This window comes from Stigmatopora nigra, unplaced genomic scaffold (genome assembly GCF_051989575.1).
Source record: "Stigmatopora nigra isolate UIUO_SnigA unplaced genomic scaffold, RoL_Snig_1.1 HiC_scaffold_62, whole genome shotgun sequence".
Lineage (NCBI taxonomy): Eukaryota > Metazoa > Chordata > Actinopteri > Syngnathiformes > Syngnathidae > Stigmatopora > Stigmatopora nigra.
Genome location: NW_027551640.1, coordinates 31,786 through 50,169, shown reverse-complemented (window position 1 = coordinate 50,169; position 18,384 = coordinate 31,786). Strand labels below are relative to the sequence as shown.

The window sequence follows — 18,384 nt, the reverse complement described above, 5'->3', positions numbered from 1 at the left end:
TTCTGCCGCGGAAGAATGATCGCTCGGCTGGGCTCTACTCACCGAACGGGTGCTCGGCCACGATGGTCTCGGACTCGGCGGGCTTGCTGACGCCAAATCTGTTCTCGGCAGAGACTCTGAAGGTGTACTGCATGTACTTGGTGAGATGGGCGATGTCCAGAGACGTCCGCTTCACGCTGGAGTTGATCAGCTGCCATGCGGTGGAACCCGATTCTCGCTTCTCCACTATGTAGTTGGTGACGTCCGTACCGCCGTCATCTTCCGGCGCCTCCCAGCTGACCACGCAGGATTCCGAAGTGATGGCCGAGACGGCGACGGGGCCCGACGGCGCGGCGGGTTTGCCCATGACGTTCACGTCGATGGTGAAGGTCTGGCTTCTGGCCACGTTCTCCAGGGTCAGGTGATATTTGCCACCGTCGCCCCTCATGGCCTCCTTGACGGATATGCTGGCCCAGTCTTTGGTCACCCCGATGGAGACTCGGTCCGTGTTCTTCAGCCTCATCTCCTCCAGCCGCCAGGCCGCCTTGGGAGCGGGTCTGCCGGAAATGGGCATTCGGATGGTGAAGGTGCTGCCGGATCTGCAGGTGATCAGCTGGTTGGTGATCTCGCTGAGGTCGGCCGCCGGCGGGACGTGAGGCTCCTTGACCGTCACCGGGGCCGGCGTCTCCCTGGGTCCGCTCAGGCCCGACTGGTTCTTTGCCCTCACGCGGACGTGATACTCGTCGCCCTTGTTGAGCTTGTCCATGACGTAGGAGAGGTTCTTGGTGTTGCCGACCGGGACCCACTTGTCCGTCCCCCGGGGCCGGGCCTCCACCACGTAGAACTGGATGCGGCTTCCGCCGTCGTGCTCCGGCTTGGGCCAGCTCAGCGACAACGAGCTGTCTGTGGTGTCCACCACGTCCAACCTCTTTGGTGGCGCCGGCTCGGCCGTGGCCACCACGGGATCGGTGATCTCCAGCGCCTCGCCCACGCCGTGCTGGTTCTCCGCCGAGACCCGGAAGAAGTAGGGCACGCCCTCCAGGAGGTCCTGGATCTTCAGGACATTCTGGGCGCACTTGCCCCCCGACTGCTGCCAAGTGCGGCGGGTGGCCTCCCGTCTCTCCACGATATAGTGGTGGACGCGGGCGCCGCCGTCGTTGAGCGGAGGCTCCCAGGCCAGGGTGACCGAACCCCTGGAGACCTCTCGGAAGGCTAGAGCCCGAGGAGGGCCGGGGGTGTCCAGGACTTTGACGGTGAAAGTCATGGCCTGGCCGCCGCTGCTGTTCTCCAGGTTGACGGTGTATTTGCCCGAATCATTTCTGGTACACTTTTCCAGATGGAGAGTACTGCTTCCCTCGCCACTGGTGACCTCCGCCGCGACGCCCAGTTCCCCTTCCTCTTTCTGCCAAGTGGCGAGGGGGACGGGCTTGCCCCTGAAGTGGAGGCTTAGCTTGACGGCGCCGCCGGCCTTGACAATATGCGTCTGCTTGAAGCTGGCGTCAATATCCACCTGGGGCGGCGCCAGTCTCTCGACGGCCCGGGCCGGTTCCGGGGTGACGGCGTCCTCGCCCCTCCCCACTTGATTCACGGCCGCCACGCGGAACTTGTAGTCCACCCCGCCACGTAGCCCGGTGGCCGTATACTTGGTGTCCGGGACCAGCTCGGGGTTGGCTCTGGTCCAGTCGGCTTCCGGGCCCTCCTGCACGTCAATGGCGTAGCCCAGGATGTCGGAGCCGCCGTCGTCGGCGGGCCTGCTCCATTCCAGACTGATGGAGGAGTGGGTGGAGTCCGACACGCAGACCACGGACGGAGCGCACGGGATGTCTTTGGGCTCCACGGCTTTGATGGGCAGGGAGACGTTGCTGGGCTCTCCCACGCCGGCGTCGTTGACCGCCGTGACCCGGAACTCGTACTCGGTATTCTCGGCCAGGTGAAGCACCGTGTGGGCACATTCCGTGATGGGTTTCCTAGAGAGCACCTTGTAGAAGCGGACGGTCTTCTTCTCTCGTTTTTCCACAATGTAGTGGCGGATGGGGCTTCCTCCGTCGGACGTGGGAGGAGTCCAGGCCAAAGCGATGCTTTCTCCCGTCACCCCGGTGGCGTCGGGAGTGCCCGGAGAATCGGGGGTGGCTGAGGAGGGATAGCCAACGAAGGGAGACAAGTCAAGACTTTGTGGTGAAGGTCTGAAATCTCATTAGACATGTACGGTGACGACAAAAGCATCGGACTGGACGCCGCTCGCTCCATTCAATTCAACGCAACTCAATTCAAATGTCCGTGTCGGTGGGGCGACGCGACTTACTGTATTGCAGCTGTGCGACCACGGGGCAGGATTCCAAAGGTCTGCCCAGCCCAAACTTGTTGACGGCGGACACTCTGAACTGGTACTCGTTGATCTTCATGAGTTTGGTGGCGGTGAAGCTGCACTCGCGACAGCTGTCGGACACCAGCGCCCAGGAGATCTTGGAGGTTTCGCGCTTCTCGATCACGTAATGGGTCCCACCGGTTCTCCCGGCGTGTCTGCGTTGCACAATCCGGTTCGGGGTTAGTGGGGCGAAAAGAGGGCGGGGAGAAGGAGAGCGTCCCCGAGCCCGCTCCCTCGTACCTTGCACTTTAATGAGGAGATCCTCCTTTTTGCTGCCGGAGCCGTTGGTGGCCTCCACGGTGTAGAGGCCGCGGTGAGTGCGGTCGGCGTCTCTGATGAAAAGAGTGCTGTGCCCGGCCACGGTGATGATGTCCATCATCTTCTTGGTGATTTCCACGCCGTCTCGGTACCAGACCACCTTGGGAACGGGCCGTCCGCCGATGGCCACTATTGGGGTAGGCCTGCCAACTGGTTTAATAATTGTTTGTTCATGTCCAGCCAATGTGGCCAAACTGGTTTTACAATTGTTTGTTAGGACAGTGGAATGTAGGAAAAGCCAACTAGCTGGCCTTGCAATTGTTTGTTCGCACTACGAATTGTAAGATAGCTAACTAGCTGGCCTTGCAATTGTTTCCTTGTATTGTGGAATATGGTCAACTCAATTTGGAACTGTTTGTTCGAAACGTGCAATATAATATAGGCTGCGGCAGTTTGTATGTGCTATAAAAACATCATGTTTGCATACAACTTAAACCTGCTAATGTCTAACCATATTAGCCCAAAGTTTTGTTTACATAAGCTCTGTCCTACATCACTGTCTTAGAAATATTGCCCTCTTCTTGATATATAAAGACGGACACACTGTTCATTCAGAGAGAGTTGCAGGAACATCGTGCTGAACAGGACTCCACTGTTAGAGCTTTTACTCTCCATTCTGCAGTCCGGTAATAAACCTATTTCTTATTGAAATTGTTCCCACTCTTTCTTAACCTGCGGCTGAAGTTGTATTCTCAGACCTATCATACTTTGGTGCCGAAACCCGGGACCCAACAGCCAACAATTGCCGGAGCGACGATGGAGCACGACGACAGCATCCTTGATTGGAAGGATCAAGGACCGGTGGACGTTCTTTCGCCGCTCCGGTGATCTGGTGACGGGTTCCCGAACTGGGGCAGGTTCGGAACGAGAAAGATTGTGAGTTCACCCTTTGATTTTTGTCTCCGTGAAGTGTGATAATTTGAATGAGTATTATTACTGCGGTATTGTTGAGTCAGGGACTCCACTGGGGATGTTGAGTCAGGGTCTCCATGAGAGTGTTGAGGCAGGGACTCCATTGAGAGTGTTGAGGCAGGGACCCCACTGGGAATGTTGAGTCAGGGTCTTCACTGGAGTGTTGAGGCAGTGACTCCATTGAGAGTGTTGAGTTAGGGACTCCATTGAGAGTGTTGAGTTAGGGACTCCATTGAGAGTGTTGAGTTAGGGACTCCGCTTGGTGTGATCAGAAATATTGGGTAGAATCACGAAGAATTGAGAACAATTTTGGTAAATTTAGAATATAATTGTTGTTTAAACTATTAAGTAAGTGATTAATCCGGAAAGTGACAAGGTAAATGGGTTTGTTGCTAGACTGCAGGATGGAGATCGGAGGGTTACCGGGTGTGGGGTATGTGCGGATGCGTAGTGTGGGGGGTTGCCTGTGTCTGCCGCGATGGGTGGAGCGGCATGGTTTATGACCCAATGGAAGGTTTGATGAGAATAGAAAAGATTTTGGTAAGTGAAAAAAAGGATTTTGGTAGTAAAGAGAAAAGATTTTGGTAAGTAAAGAGAAAAGATTTTGATAAGTGAAGAGAAAGGATTTTGGTAAGTGAATAGAAAAGAAAGTGTAGGAAAGGCAGGTGAAGGAGTGGGAGAGAGCCGAGAGAGCGAGACAGAGATAGAGAGAGAGAGCGAGAAGGAGAGAGAGAGCCAGAGAGCGAGAGCAAGAGGGAGATTAGAAAAAGAAAAAAAAAAGTAAAATCTTTAAGGAAATTCATTGCATTTGTGTTGGCAGAGGGAGACTGTGCTTCTCAACAGGAAACGGACCAACGGTGGTGCCAGGTGGTGCCTTAAAGTGGGAACGTCCATACCAAACATTGCTGACCAACCAACCGATGTGAAAATAGCCGAGACGGGGATGTGGAGCAACCTTTTACACTGTAAGAAGGTTCTCTCAGTTGAAACGTTTGAGGAGATAGGTGAGATAAACTTTCTGACGTGATAAAATGAAACGCCAACCACTCCAGTATAGATTGGAAAGATTATTGCTCAGCAAGCAATACCATACAACCATTGGAAACTATTTTTATTGGTCTTATTGTCTCCATATGCAAAAAAGGTGAAAGCGTTTCAATTGAGACTAAACCTTCTTACAAAGGGTTAAAATAAACGACCAGAAAAAGAGAAGCTGCAGTGGGAGGTGGAAGGAGCCACTCAACGCGAGAGCGGCCTCTATGCAAACAAACCATGCATCCCAAAATCATTGTCCGAAGTAATTGCAAAATTGAGCCATGGGAGGAGCCATGTCTTAACAGGGGGGGAGTATCAGTATAGTACAACAAACAATGCATGTTCTCAGAGGTCACCAAACCTACTTTTAAAAAACATTTGCAGAAACTGTCTCACCTGCTCTAGGCACAACTCTCAAGGCAATAAACGACACAAGCGAGGAACAAGGCAGACATGGACATATCCCTTCGAGGTTCTGAATATGGATTTCATCGAGCTGAACCAAAGTGGCATATACAGGTACTGTCTGGTGTTCATTAACCAAGTGGGTTGAGATATGTCCATCCAAGAAAGCAGACGCCACGGCAGTCGCATAAGCCATATGCAAAAGGATCATTCCAAGCCATGGAATACCACGAGTCATTTGGAGTGATGGTGGGGCTCGCTTCGTGAGCCACGTGATCCAAGCTACGGGACGGCATCTTGCAATCAACCAAGCTGATGAACGAGTGTCGGAGCTCACGACCAGGATCCAGTGTGGGGCTTGGATGTGCCCCTCAAACACAAACACTGGTCAGTCTCCTCCAAAATTCTAACGACTCTGTTCCCCTGGGTGCGTGTGGCAAGGAACGCCCTGCATCTGGAGACCATTTACTGCAGGTTCCGGGCCTGTGTCAGCCCATCAGTCTGGCTGCGGCAAGGCCGAGAGGCCCAGATAGCCGCCATGGCCCAGGTGATTTTCCAGGGCCGCCCTGCTCTTGCCAGAGTGGCCACCCAGCGGGGAGGTGTGTGTGCCATTGTGGGACACTCGTGCTGCGCCTTCATCCCTGTCGACGCGTCCTGCTCGATCCATGATGCCATGGAAGCTATGGGAAACATGCGGAGCGCTGTGACCGGGGATCCACTTCCATCCACTTCCATAAGAGGGGTGGTTTGACTGGTTCCTCTCAGGCTCATGAACACACACTTTTGAAATCCCTAATACTATTTGTAACTGTTATTGACCTTGTGCTTATCATCCTAACCTGTTATTTACCCTGCTTCTCAGGGTTGAACAAACGTACCATTAATGCCATTGTTAAACTACCATGATTGAAGTGATTTGTGAAGAATTTCATTTAAAAGTAGCGTCGTGATGAATGAAGTTTTGATATTTTTATAGTCACAAAGGAGGGAATATTGGGGTAGACGGTGACGGTTTGATCATTATCAGTCTTTTAGCCGGCTTCTGCGTGACACTTACCGTTCTCGCTTCGGACCACGATCAAACCGGACGAGTTGGACGGGGGGCTGACCACCCCCATGGCGTTTCTGGCCACGACCCTGAACTCATAGCGCTCGTTGAGCGTCAGGCCGGTCACCGTGTGCTGGCAGTCGTGGACGTCGCTCAAGTTGGCCTTGAACCAGCGACCCTCGCCCTGGCGTTTCTCCACGGTGTAGGCGGTGACCTTGCTCCCCCCGTCACGTTTGGGCGCCTCCCACTTGAGGGTGATGGAGTTAGCCGTCACGTCAGTGTAGTCCGGCTGGCCGGGAGGATCTGACAAACACAGCGCGGGCCTCGAATCATTATTTTTGGTTTTTTTCCGGGGGCTGACAAAAGGCATTTTTTCCGGAGTAACGACGCGCACTGGACGGGCGCGCGGCCGCGGTCCAAACTCACCGACGGGACTGACGGCCATGACGGGCTCGCTGGCGTCGCCGGCCCGGCCGCAGCCGGCGTCGTTCTGCGCGCAGACCCGGAAGGAGTACTCCAGGCCTTCGATGAGATCCGGGACCCTGTAGTCGTTGTCCTTGATGGGCGCCGCGTTGACCTTCTGCCACAGGATGCTGTTCTTTTCCCTCTTCTCCAGGTGGAAGCCCTGGACGGGCGTGCCGCCGTCGTAGCTGGGCCTCTCTCAGCGGACGGTCATGCCGTCGTTGGTGACGTTGTAGGCCAGGGGCTTGCCGGGCGGGCCCGGGGCCTTGAACTGGTGCTTGGCCAGGACCACCTGAGAGAGCAAGGCTTCGCTGGCGCCGCATCGGTTTTCCACGCACACTCGGAACTGATACTGGAGCCCCTTGATCAGGTTGGGCACTCTGAATTGCGTGTCCCGCACGGCCGAGCAGGCCATCTTCCAGTCGGGGCGAGAGGCGTCCCGCTTCTCCACCGTGTAGCAAGCGATGTCTCCGCCGCCGTCGTCGTTGGGCTGGTCCCAGGAGATCAGCACGCTCTCCGCCCTGACCTCGTCCAGGCGGAGGGGCCCGAGGGGCTTGGACGGGGGACCCAGGGTCAGGACGTGGACGTGGAAGGACTTTCTGCTGATCACGTTGTCCAGCGTCAGGGTGTACTTGCCCTCGTTCTCTTTCTTCACCCGCTTTATGGTGAGGGTGGCTTTGTCGTCGGTCTTCTTGAAGCGGACCCGCTCGCTCTCCTTCAGGGGAAGGTTGTCCTTCAGCCACGACAGCGAGGGCTTTGGTTTGCCCCGGTACGGCAGCTCCAGGTGGACGTTGTGTCCCAGGCGGACGCAGATCCTCCCGTCCGGGTACTCGGCCAGGCTGGCCTCGGGGGTGATGACGTAGTCCGCCACCTTGACGGGCCCCGTCTTCACATAGTCGCCCTGACCCTTCTCGTTTCGAGCGGCCACTCTGAAGAACACCTCCGAGTGCTCCTTGAGTTTGGGGACCTCAAAGTGGCAGTGGCGACTGGTCCCTCCCAGCGACCAGTCCTCGCCGCCGGCGGCTTTCCTCTCCACCACGTAGTCGGAGATGATGCTGCCGCCGTCGTGGTCGGGCTTCAGCCACTGCAGGGTGACCGAGGTCTTGGAGGAGTCCCTCACGGAGACTTGTCTGACGGGGCTGGGGCATTCCGTGGCCTTCACCGGCTCCGGAGTCTCGCAGGCTTCGCCCACGCCGTTCTCGTTCTCGGCCAGGACGCGGAAGAAGTAGGACGTCTTCTCCGAAAGGTCCTCCACGCCGCAGCTGGTCTTCACCGCCGAGTAGGATCTCTTGGAGGAGTCCCTCTTTTCTACGATGTAGTTGGTGATTTCGGCGCCCCCGTCCAGCGAGGGGCTCTCCCAGCACAGGGTGACTCTTCCGCGGGTCACGTCTTTCAGCCTCAGGTTCCTGCACTGAGACGGGGTGTCCTGGACCTTCACCCACAAGCTCAGGGTCTTGGGCTCCCCCACGCCGTTCTGGATCTTGACGCTATATTTGCCGGTGTCCAGCTTGGTGATCCGCCGCAAAACCAGGACGGTGGCCGTGTCCGAGTGGTGGAATTCGTAGGAGGGGCCGTCGTCGATGCGCGAGTCTCCTTTGCTCCAGGAAGCGAAGGGCGAAGGTCGTCCCTTCAGCGGAACCGAGAGCTCCACGTCCTTGCCGGCCTTCACGATGTAGTGGGTCCTCGTGGCCACGTCGGAGTCGATCTGAGCTTCCTCTGTGGAAGGAAGACAGCCGGTCAATTTGCCACGTCCGGTTTTCCCTTCCAGAAGAAAGGGTGAAGCGTGGAGTCACACCTACCCAGGATATCTTTAGCCTGGACGGGCTCGCTCATCTGCAGGGCTTCCCCGCGGCCCGCGCAGTTGGCGGCAGAAACTCGGAAGAAGTAGTTGACGTCCGGCTTCAAGTCGTGGACGGTGTACTCGGTGGTCTTGACCTCTCCTTTGGACGTGAGCGTGGCCCAGTCCTCCTCTCCTTCCACCAGCTTCTCCACCACGTAGCCGGTCACTTGGCTGCCCCCGTCCCATTCGGGCTGGGACCAGGCCAAAGTGATGGAGGTCTTGGTGGAATCCAGCACCTTCAGCTTGCGAGGCTCGTCGGGGCATTCTGGAAAAACCGAGAGAAGTCGTCGGCGAGGGCGCCCGACTCGGTGGCGCCTTCCCCAAAGCGGTGACCCGGACGACTCACCGATGGGATCGGCGGCCTCGTAAAAGTCGGATTCTTCCGAGAAGGGGCCTTCTCCGGCCCTGTTGATGGCGCAGACGCGGTACTGGTACCGGTTCCCTTGGGTGAGGTGGTAGACGGTCTTTTTGTTGTCGGGAATGGGCTCCTTGTAAACGCGGAACCAGCGCAGACTTTTCTTGTCACGCCGCTCCAGGAAGTAGCCGATCACCGCGCTACCGCCGTCTACGCCCGGACTTTCCCACTCCACCACCATGGTGGTCTTGGTAATGAGGCTGACTTCGGGAGTGTGCGGCTGCCCCGGGGTGACTGGCGGAGGGAGACGGGCAGAAACCAGAGGTGAGAAGGTTGCCCGAAGGCACCCGACGGGCGGAAAGGCTCCGGGCGGAAAGGCCGGGGTGCTCCCCGGGCTTACCGAAAGCATTCTTTGCCACCACGGGCTCCGACTCCAGCGGGGCTCCCACGTCGTACTTGTTGACGGCCATGACGCGGAAGACGTATTCGTTTCCCCGCACCAGTTTGCCCACCGAGATGTACGTCTGCCGGTGATCCTCCGAGACGGTCGCCCAGACCACTCTACTGGTTTCGCGCCTCTCCACGATGTAGTGCGTCACCTGGGAGCCTCCCAGGTCGGCCTCGCACACGGGCTCCCAGCGGAAGGCGATCCGGTCTGCCGTGACGAGGTTGAAGCTGATGCTTCCGCTCGGCGGTCCGGGTTTGTCTGAGAAAGAGTCAAGTGGGCTTGGCCTTAAAAACCAAAACAACTATTCAGAGGCGACCGCAAAAGAAGAAAAAAAATGCACCTACCCAGGATCTCCATGGCGATGGTGGCGCTAGCTGAGCCCAGTGTGTTCTTGATTTTGATCTCATAAGAGCCGGTGTGTTGGCGCGTGGCGTCCTTGATCAAAATGGCCGAGGAGTCCGTTGTGCTCTCCACGCACAAGGACGAAGAGGCCACCAGCTCCCTTCCGTTCTTCAGCCACTCGATGCCGGGCAGTGGCACGGCGAGGATTCCCACTCGGATCTTAACCGAGGTTCCGGCTCTGTAGCGAACCACGTCCAGGTACTCGGGAGGCAGGTCGATGGCCGGGGCGCCTGCGCGACTGAGCGGGCGGATGACGGCCCCGCCCGGCGGCGAAACCCACGAGAGCCGTAGAGGGACGGAAGGAGCACTCACCGCAGGCGTCCACGCAAGGGACCGGGCCGGCGATCAGAGAAGGGTTGCTGACGGAGCCCACGGCGTTTTTGGCGTACACCCTGAACTCGTAGGTCTCGTCCTGAGTCAGTCCGGACGCCGTGAAGCCCATCTCCGGGATGTTGGTGAAGTTGGCCTTCACCCACCTTCCGCTAGCCGCATCCCTCCTCTCCACGCTGTAGCCGCTGATCTTACTGCCGCCGTCGTACGGCGGCCTCTGCCAGGTCAGGCGCACCGAGTTCTTGGTGACTTCGCTGACGCGGACATTTGCGGGGGGCTCTGTGGCGGACACAACGGCGCGTCGCCATTAGGTTAGGCCGGTTAGCTGGCCGAGCGGACGTCGCGCCACCGACGCGCTGGCCCCGCCCCCGGTCGTGTTTGTGCGGGGGGGTTCCGACCACGGCCCGCGGGCCACAGGCGGCCCCTTACAGTTAACATTCATTGAGGAATAACAAGGGCATTCAGAACAGAAGAAATCCAAAGAGAAGAAAAAAAGTCAAGCGGGGACCAGTAATGCATCACAAAAAGCTAAAAGTCAAAGAATGAACTCATTTTTAGAATGGCTGCTTATTGATAATGTGTTTAATATTAAAAAACAGGTAAAATGATTATCTTTGTGAACTGAAAGGAATTAGTCAAGAGCCAGTACAAAGATAATCATTATACTTGCTTTTCAATTAGGGTTAGGACGTGGCACCACGTCGCCTCGCCGCCACTTGGCCGGCGAATAGGTGACAGAGAAGAAGGGCTACTCACCGCACGCGTCGATAGCCAGAACCTCTTCCGAGGTCTTGCTCATTTTGCCCACCCCGGCGGCGTTTTCTGCCGTGACCTTGAACTCGTAGATGAGACCCGGGCAGATGTTGCTGACCCGCATCTGGTTCCCCGCTATGGCGCTTTTGTTGATCTTCTGCCAGAGGATGCTGCTCCTTTCCTTCATGTGAAGGTGGTAGCCCGTCACGGCGTTGCCGCCGTCGTTGACCGGTTCGTTCCAGCAGACGGTCAGGTTGTCTCGACAGACAAAACTAACCCAGGGGGTGGACGGAGGCCCCGGAGCCACTGGAATTCAAAGCGCAGAGCCACAAGTCAGTTGGCGGTGGCTTTGGGAAGGGTGCGTGGGGGGGGGGGGGGGGGGGTCGGAGAAAAGAAAATCCGCCCGGCGACTCACCGAAAGGAAGCCGGATCGTCACCGGCTTGCTGTCGAGGTGCTCGCTGAGACCGTAACGGTTCTGGGCCCTGACTCGGAACTGATACTCCTCTCCCCTGGTCAGCTTGGTGGCTCTGATCTGGCTCTGCGCCACGTTGGCCGACACCTCTGTCCAGGTGGGGGTGCTGGTTTCCCGTTTCAGGAGCACGTAGTTGGTGACGGGACTTCCGCCGTCGTACTCCGGAGGAGTCCATTTCAGGTGCGCCGTACTCTCTCCCACCTCCAGGATCTCCACGGGCCCCAGGGGTGGTCCGGGCCTATCCAGCACCACCACGTTCACCGAGATCTGGCTGGCGCCGCCCGCATTGCTGGCACTCAGTTGGTACTTCCCGGCATCGCCGGCGACGCTTTGCTCCAGGCTGACGCTCAGGCTGTCGGGGGTGACCCGGGCGGAGAGTCTCTTGGATCCCTTGACCGGCACGTTGTTCTTGGACACGCTGACTTTTGGCATCGGCTTGCCGCTCAGCGGGATGTCAAAGGTCAGGTCGGATCCGGCTCTCACGTAGACGGTATTTTTGGGGTAGTTCTTCAGGTCGAACTCTGGAGCCTCTGTCAAAATTCAAGCAAAAGTCGGCTCAGCGGGGCCGGGTAGAACAAGCCCCGTAGCGGGGTCAAAGAGAAGACTCTGGCGGTGACATTTGATCGGACGGATGAACTCGGCCGCGGAGACGGCGGGCCGGGGAATTACCCAGAATTTCTTTGACGAGGACGGGTGCAATCATCTCTTTGGCCTCGCTCAGACCGGCGTGGTTCTCGGCTCGCACTCTGAAGAAGTACTCGGCGCCTTCCCGCAGGCTTTTGACGGTGTGGCTGGTGGTCTTCACCGTGGCGCACTTGACCCATTTGGTCTGGCCCTTCTCCAGGGCGTCCAGCAGGTAGGCCTTGACTCGGCTGCCGCCGTCGTACTCTGGCCGCGTCCAGGCGATGGTCACGCTGTCCCTGGTGACGTCGGCCACTCCCAATTTGGCGGGCGGACTGGGCACCTCTGCAAAGACAATTGAGGAGTGAGTGGGCCGGATTTGGCCGGATTTGGCCGGATTTGGCCGGATTTGGCCGGATTTGGCCGGATTGGGGCCTCGGACGGGAGCTTACCTGTGATCTTGGTGCCGGCCTTCACTTCCTGAGGTACGCCCACTCCATACTCATTCTCCCCCATTACTCTGAAGTAATAGACGGCCCCTTCCAGCAGGTCCTCTACTTTGCAGGCCGGGGCGTGGCAGTTGGTGGTCACGGAAACCCAGGCCTTCTTGCTGGCCTCGCGCTTCTCCACGTGGTAGGCCTTGACGGCGTCGCCGCCGTCGTTGTCGGGGGCTTCCCACGTGAGAGCGGCCGAGTCCCGAGTGACCGCCGAAACCTTGACGTTGAGCGGGGGGCCCGGGGAGTCCAGCACCTTGACGCTCAGCGGCAAAGTGGCCTCTCCCAAGTCGGAGGCGATGGTCAGGCGGTACTCTCCGGAGTCGTTCCTGCCCGAGTTTTCGATGGTCAGCGAAGCGTCGGAGTCGCTGGCCTCAGCGGTTCCCCTGGCCTTCAGGTCGGTGCCCTCCTTGGACCATACGGCCGAGGGAACGGGTTGACCCTTGAAGGGAACCTTGAGGGTGAAGGCCAGGCCGCGCTTCACCACCAGGACCTTGCGCGTCTCCACGTCGGCGTCGAACGTGGGCGGCGCCGTCCTCTCGGTGGCGGCGGCGGCGTCCGAGCACCGGCTGCGCACGCTGCTTCCCATTTTGTTGATGGCTTTGACGCAGAATTCATATTGGGCGGCGTTTTTTAGGCCGGTGACTGTCATCTCCAAGCTCTTGGTGAGCGCCATGGCTTCCAGCCATCTCTGCGGCTCTTCCTCCTCCTCTTCCTCCTCTTCCTCCTCTTCATATCCTTCCCCCTCCATGGCCAGCTTGCCTACGTAGTCCCTGTATTCCACGGTGTATCCCAGGATGGGGGCGCCGCCATTATCGGCGGGCGCTTTCCAAACGATGGACACGCTGTCCCGGGTAGAGTGAACAATCTTGGGCTTGGAGGGTGCGGCGGGAACCGTCAGGGGGTCCGGGGCTCGGAAGGAGGCGGACAGTTCGCTGGGCGGGCTCAGACCGGCGGCGTTCTCGGCGTAGACCCTAAAGTCGTACTCGCAACCCCGGCGCAGCTTGGTGACCGAGGCGTGGCAGTCGGCGATGAGATCCCGGTTGACGCGGATCCAGCGCATGGCCGTCTTCTCCCGGCGCTCCACCACGTAGCCGGCGACGGGGCTGCCGCCGTCGCTGGCCGGCGGGCGCCACACCAGCCTCATGGAATCTCCGGCCACGTCGGTGACGTCGACGTCGAGCCGCGCGCCGGCCGGGGAGTACGGATCGGCCACCTTGACGGCGTGGCTCTCCAAGGTCTCGCCGCTCCCGTGTTTGTTGACGGCCGAGACCCTGAAGACGTACTCGTTGCCCTTGAGCAGTCCCGTCACGGCGTGATAGGTTTTGGTCACGTCGTCCTTCATGAGCGTCCAGGCCAGGCGGCTGGTCTCGTGCTTCTCCAGCACGTAGCGCGTGATGTCGGCGCCGCCGGCTTCTTGGGGCGGACCCCAGGACAGCGTGCATCCCTGGGCCGTCAGATCCGTCACCTGCAGGGGCCCGGCGGGGGGCCCCGGTTTGTCCAGGACCACACAATGGATGGGCGTGCTGACCTTGCCGGCGATGTTCTGCAGTGTGAGGACGTAGCGGCCCGAATCTCCCCGGACGCAGTCCTTCACCGTCACCGAGGTGGCCGTGTCGGTGGAAAGGATCTGGATTCTGGCTCGGGGAAGCAGTTCACCGCCGTCCTTGCACCAGGCCAGCACGGGGGCGGGGCGGCCGGCCACGTCGGCCTGAATCTTCAGGGTCGCGCCGGCCTTGACCGACACGGTCTCCCGGTACTTGACTTCCATCACGATGCGGGGCAGCTCCACGTCGTCCTTGACGGCCACGGGTCCCGTGTGGTCGGAGGGCGGGCTCAGCAGGCCGGCCGCGTACTTGGCCACCACGCGGAAGTGGTACTGGGCGTTCTCCGTCAGGCCCGTCACCCGATAGTGGGTCTCGGGCACGTTGGTGAAGTTGCACCTGGTCCAGCGGCCCTCCGGGAGCTCCCTGCTCTCCACCACGTAACCGGACACCTTGGCGCCGCCGTCGTACTGGGGCTTGTCCCAAGACAGGGAGACGGAGCTTTTGCCCACGGAGGTGACCACGGGGGCGCCGGGGGGATCGCAGGGGTCCTGCGCCGCCACGGGCTCCGAGGCCTTGCTGACCTTGCCGATGCCGGCAATGTTTTGGGCGTAGACGCGGTACTCGTAGACGGCGCCCTCCTCCACCCCGCCCACCTTGTATTCCGAGTCCCGGATCATTCCCCTGTTCATCTTGGTCCAGAGGATGCTGGCGCGCTCCTTGCGCTCCAGGTGGTAGCCCAGGACGGGACTGCCGCCGTCGTAGACGGGTTCGTTCCAGGTGACCAGCATGTGAGACTTGGTGGCCAGCTTCACGGCGGGCGTGGAAGGCGGTCCGGGTTGCTTGAAGTGGTAGCGAGCGGTAATGGCGGGGGAGTCCACGTGCGCGCTCTTGCCGTAGCGGTTGACCGCGTAGATGCGGAACTGGTACTCCGCGCCGTGCACCAGGCGCACGGCCTTGTAGGCCGTCCGGGCCACGTCGCCCGCCGCCATCTGCCAGTCTTGCGTGTTGGTATCTCGCTTCTGCACCACGTAGTTGCTCACGCAGCAGCCGCCGTCGTATTCCGGGGGAGACCAGGAGAGCGAGATGCTGTCGGAGGTCACGGCGTCCACCCTGATGCCGGTGGACGGGCTGGGCTTGTCCAGGACGACCAGCTGCAGGTGGGAGGTGGCCGTTCCCGCGCCGTTGGCCACGGTGATCTGGTACTCGCCCACGTGCTCCCGGCCGGCCTTGGTCAGGACGATCTTGGAGGAGGAGGCCCCGTTCACCACCGTCAGCTAGGTCTGCTTGACGGGGAGGCCGTCCCTCTTCCACGAGACGGCAGGCTTGGGTCTGCCGCCGAAGGGAACCTCCACGGTCAAGTCGTCTCCGGCCTTCACGCTGTAAGCGGTGAAGGGCGGAGAGACGGAGGGCGGGATGGCCGCTTCCCTGACCAGGACGGGCAAGCCCAGCTCCCCGGGTTGACTCTTTCCCTTCTCGTTGATGGCCAGCACCCTGAAGAGGTAGCTCTGCTCGGCGGTGAGGTTGGGAACGGTGGCCTCCGTGGCCTTGACCGTGCAGGCCGTGCCCCACTTGTCGCCGCCCTTGGGCTTGAATTCCACGTTGTAGCAGATGACTTTACTGCCGCCGTCGTGGGCGCACTTGTCCCACGAGAGCGACACGCTGCTCTTGGTCACGTCGCTGAGGGCGACGTTGGCGGGCGGGAGGGGCACCTGGGACACCTTGACCTCCTCGGTCTCGGCCGAGGGACCCTGGCCGTACTGGTTGACGGCGCAGACGCGGAAGTAGAAGACGCCCCCCTCGGGCAGCTCTTGGATCTTGAAGCCGTTGGCCGTGCAGTTGCTGGCCACGGTGGTGTAGGCCTTGCGGACCGACTCCCGCTTCTCCACCACGTAGTTGGTGATTTTGGAGCCGCCGTCGGCCGCCGGGGCGTCCCAGGTCAGGGAATCCTTGGTCAACTCCTTCACGGCCAGGTTCTGGGGTGCGCCGGGCGTGTCCAAGACTCTCACGGCCACCACGGCGGACTTGGAGCCGCCGGCGTTCTCCAGGGACAGCGAGTACTTGCCGCTGTCCCAGCGGTTGACGTTGTCCACCACCAGCATGGTGTAGGAGCCGGTGGAGTCGATCAGGGCGCGCTGGGCGAGAGCGCCGTCCACTTTCTGCCACTTGACGGCGGGCTGGGGCCTGCCCCTGATGGCCACGAACAGGCGCAGGGTGCCTCCGGCGCGCACCGACACCACCTTCCGCAGGTCGGCGTCCAGCTCCATCTCCGGCGCCTCCAGCCTGTCCACGGCCACCACCGTGCCGTGGACGTGGGCGGCCTCGCCCACGCCCTCCGAGTTGAGGGCGCACACGCGGAACTGGTATTCTTCTCCCTCCGTGACGTCGGCCACGGTCAGCCGGGTGGCCTGGATGCCGCAGGGCGGCGTGCACACGCGCCACTCCTTTTGGGCCGGCGCGTCCACCGCCGGGGCCACTTCCACCTCCTCCTCCGGCGACTCCGGCGGGGGCACGTACTGGCGCATCTCCACCACGTAGCCCTTGACGTAGGCCCCGCCGTCAGAGTCGGGTTTGGACCAGGAGAGCGAGACGGACGACTTGGAGTAGTCCGTCACTTTGGGGTGGCGAGGGGGTCCGGGGGGCTGGGTGGCGTCGCAGGCTCTGTAGAAGAGCGACGGCTCGCTGAGCTCTCCCACCCCGGCCCGGTTCTCGGCCGCCACCCGGAACTCGTAAAAGTGACGGGCGCTCAGTCCCGTGGCCGTGAAGAGCGTTTGGGTCAGTTTTTGTCTGTTGCACTTGGTCCAGCGCACGCCGTCTCGGTCGCGTTTCTCCAGGTGGTAGCCCAGGATGTCGGCCCCGGCGGTCTGTTCCGGGACGGCCCACGAAAGCAGCATGGAATCCTTGGTGATCTGGCCGGCCTCCGGCGTGCCGGGGGGGCCCGGGGGCTTGTACGGGCTGCGGGCCACGAAGGGCTCGCCCGCCAGGTAGTCGCCCGTGCCGTACTTGTTGACGGCTCTGACTCGCAGCAGGTACTCGTTGCCCGCCAGCAGGTTGCTCAATCGGTGGCAGAGACGGCCGATGTCGTCGGCGGCCACCGTCCAGGACAAACTGCTGGTCTCCCGCTTCTCCAGGAGGTAGTGGTGGATGGGGGCGCCGCCGTCCAGGGCGGGCTCCGACCAGGCCACGTCGCAGCCGTCGGCCGTGATGGCCGTCACCCTCAGGGGGCCCGTGGGTTGGCCCGGCTTGTCCAGCACTTTGTGCGTGACGGGGAAGCTCTTGCTGCCCCCCAGGTTTTTCAGTAGCAGCTGGTATTGGCCGCCGTCCCATTTGGTCACATCCTTGATGGTGACGGCGGCGCGTTTGGCGGTATTCTTGATCTGGACGCGCGGCGCCGCGGCCAGCTCCTTGCCTCCCTTGAGCCAGACGGCGTCGGGGAGCGGCTTGCCATGGTGAGATTCTCTCCGGCGTTGACCACGATGACGTCCCGGTACTTGGGGTCCATGGAGGCCCCGGGCGGCTCCACCTCGTCAGTAGCGGTGATGGCCCCCGAGCTGTCGGAGGGCGGGCTGAAGACGCCGGCGGCGTTGCGGGCCACCACCCTGAACTCGTATCGCCGGTTCTCCGTCAGACTGCCCGCCTGGTATTGGGTCTCGGCGATATTGGTGAAGTTCTCCCGCACCCAGCGGGCGTCGGGGGAGTCGGGCTCTCTCTTCTCCACGATGTAGCCGTTGACTTTGCTGCCGCCGTCGTACCGGGGCTTGGTCCAGCCGATCCGGATGTGCTCTTTGGAGACGCTCAGGGCCTGCGGCGCGCCGGGGGGGTCGCAGGGGTCGTGGGCCACGAAGGACTCGGAGACTTTGCTGCACCGGCCCACGCCCATGATATTTTGGGCCGAGACCCGGAACTCGTATCCGACGCTGTTGGGTTTATTCTGTTTTATTATTATAATAGTTATATTAATTCATTTCTTTATTAAATCAATCTCTTTCTTTTCTTTGTATTAATTCATTACTTTGTTAAATCATTCTCTTTCTGTTTTTCAAAAGTCTTGAGGTCACACCAAGTCATCTTTAACCTAGACAGCCTGTTCCAGGATGGTTATACAAACAATCCACCCAATCTGGGTCCTTGAGATTTGGTGGGCCCTTGGTGACGAGGACAGGGATATTCGGACAATAACAAGAATATTGTTATCGTTATGTAACCGTACACTTCGGGTTTTTCTGTATGTAACGATTATATGATTATGATTATATTATATGATTCTTAGGTCAAGGAGGTTGTATAATTACTCTAATCTAAATGTTGTTAGGTCTAGTCCCTGTTTTTGTTATTAGTAAAATACTTTGATTGTTATTGTAGTCCCAGATGTTGTTTTTACTCATACGTGATGGAATGATCAACAACTCTGTAACTTGTGACCATAAGAATGGGACGAAAACGTCTATTCGAGGAGACGTTCGGAAGTTGTAAGGGACACTTGCTGTAATGCTCCCCTCCGGAGGCTTTTTATCTGTTGTATCCATTTCTATTTAATTAAATGTCAATAATTGAATAAGATGTCTTCCTGCAGTTATTGATAATTACGGACGAAGGTAAT

At 59.4% G+C, this 18,384-nt stretch overlaps 1 pseudogene; it reads right to left on the bottom strand.

Annotated features, from left to right (window-relative positions):
- LOC144193078 (titin-like) overlaps positions 1 to 18,384 on the bottom strand; it is a 47,419-nt pseudogene that overhangs the window by 16,139 nt on the left and 12,896 nt on the right.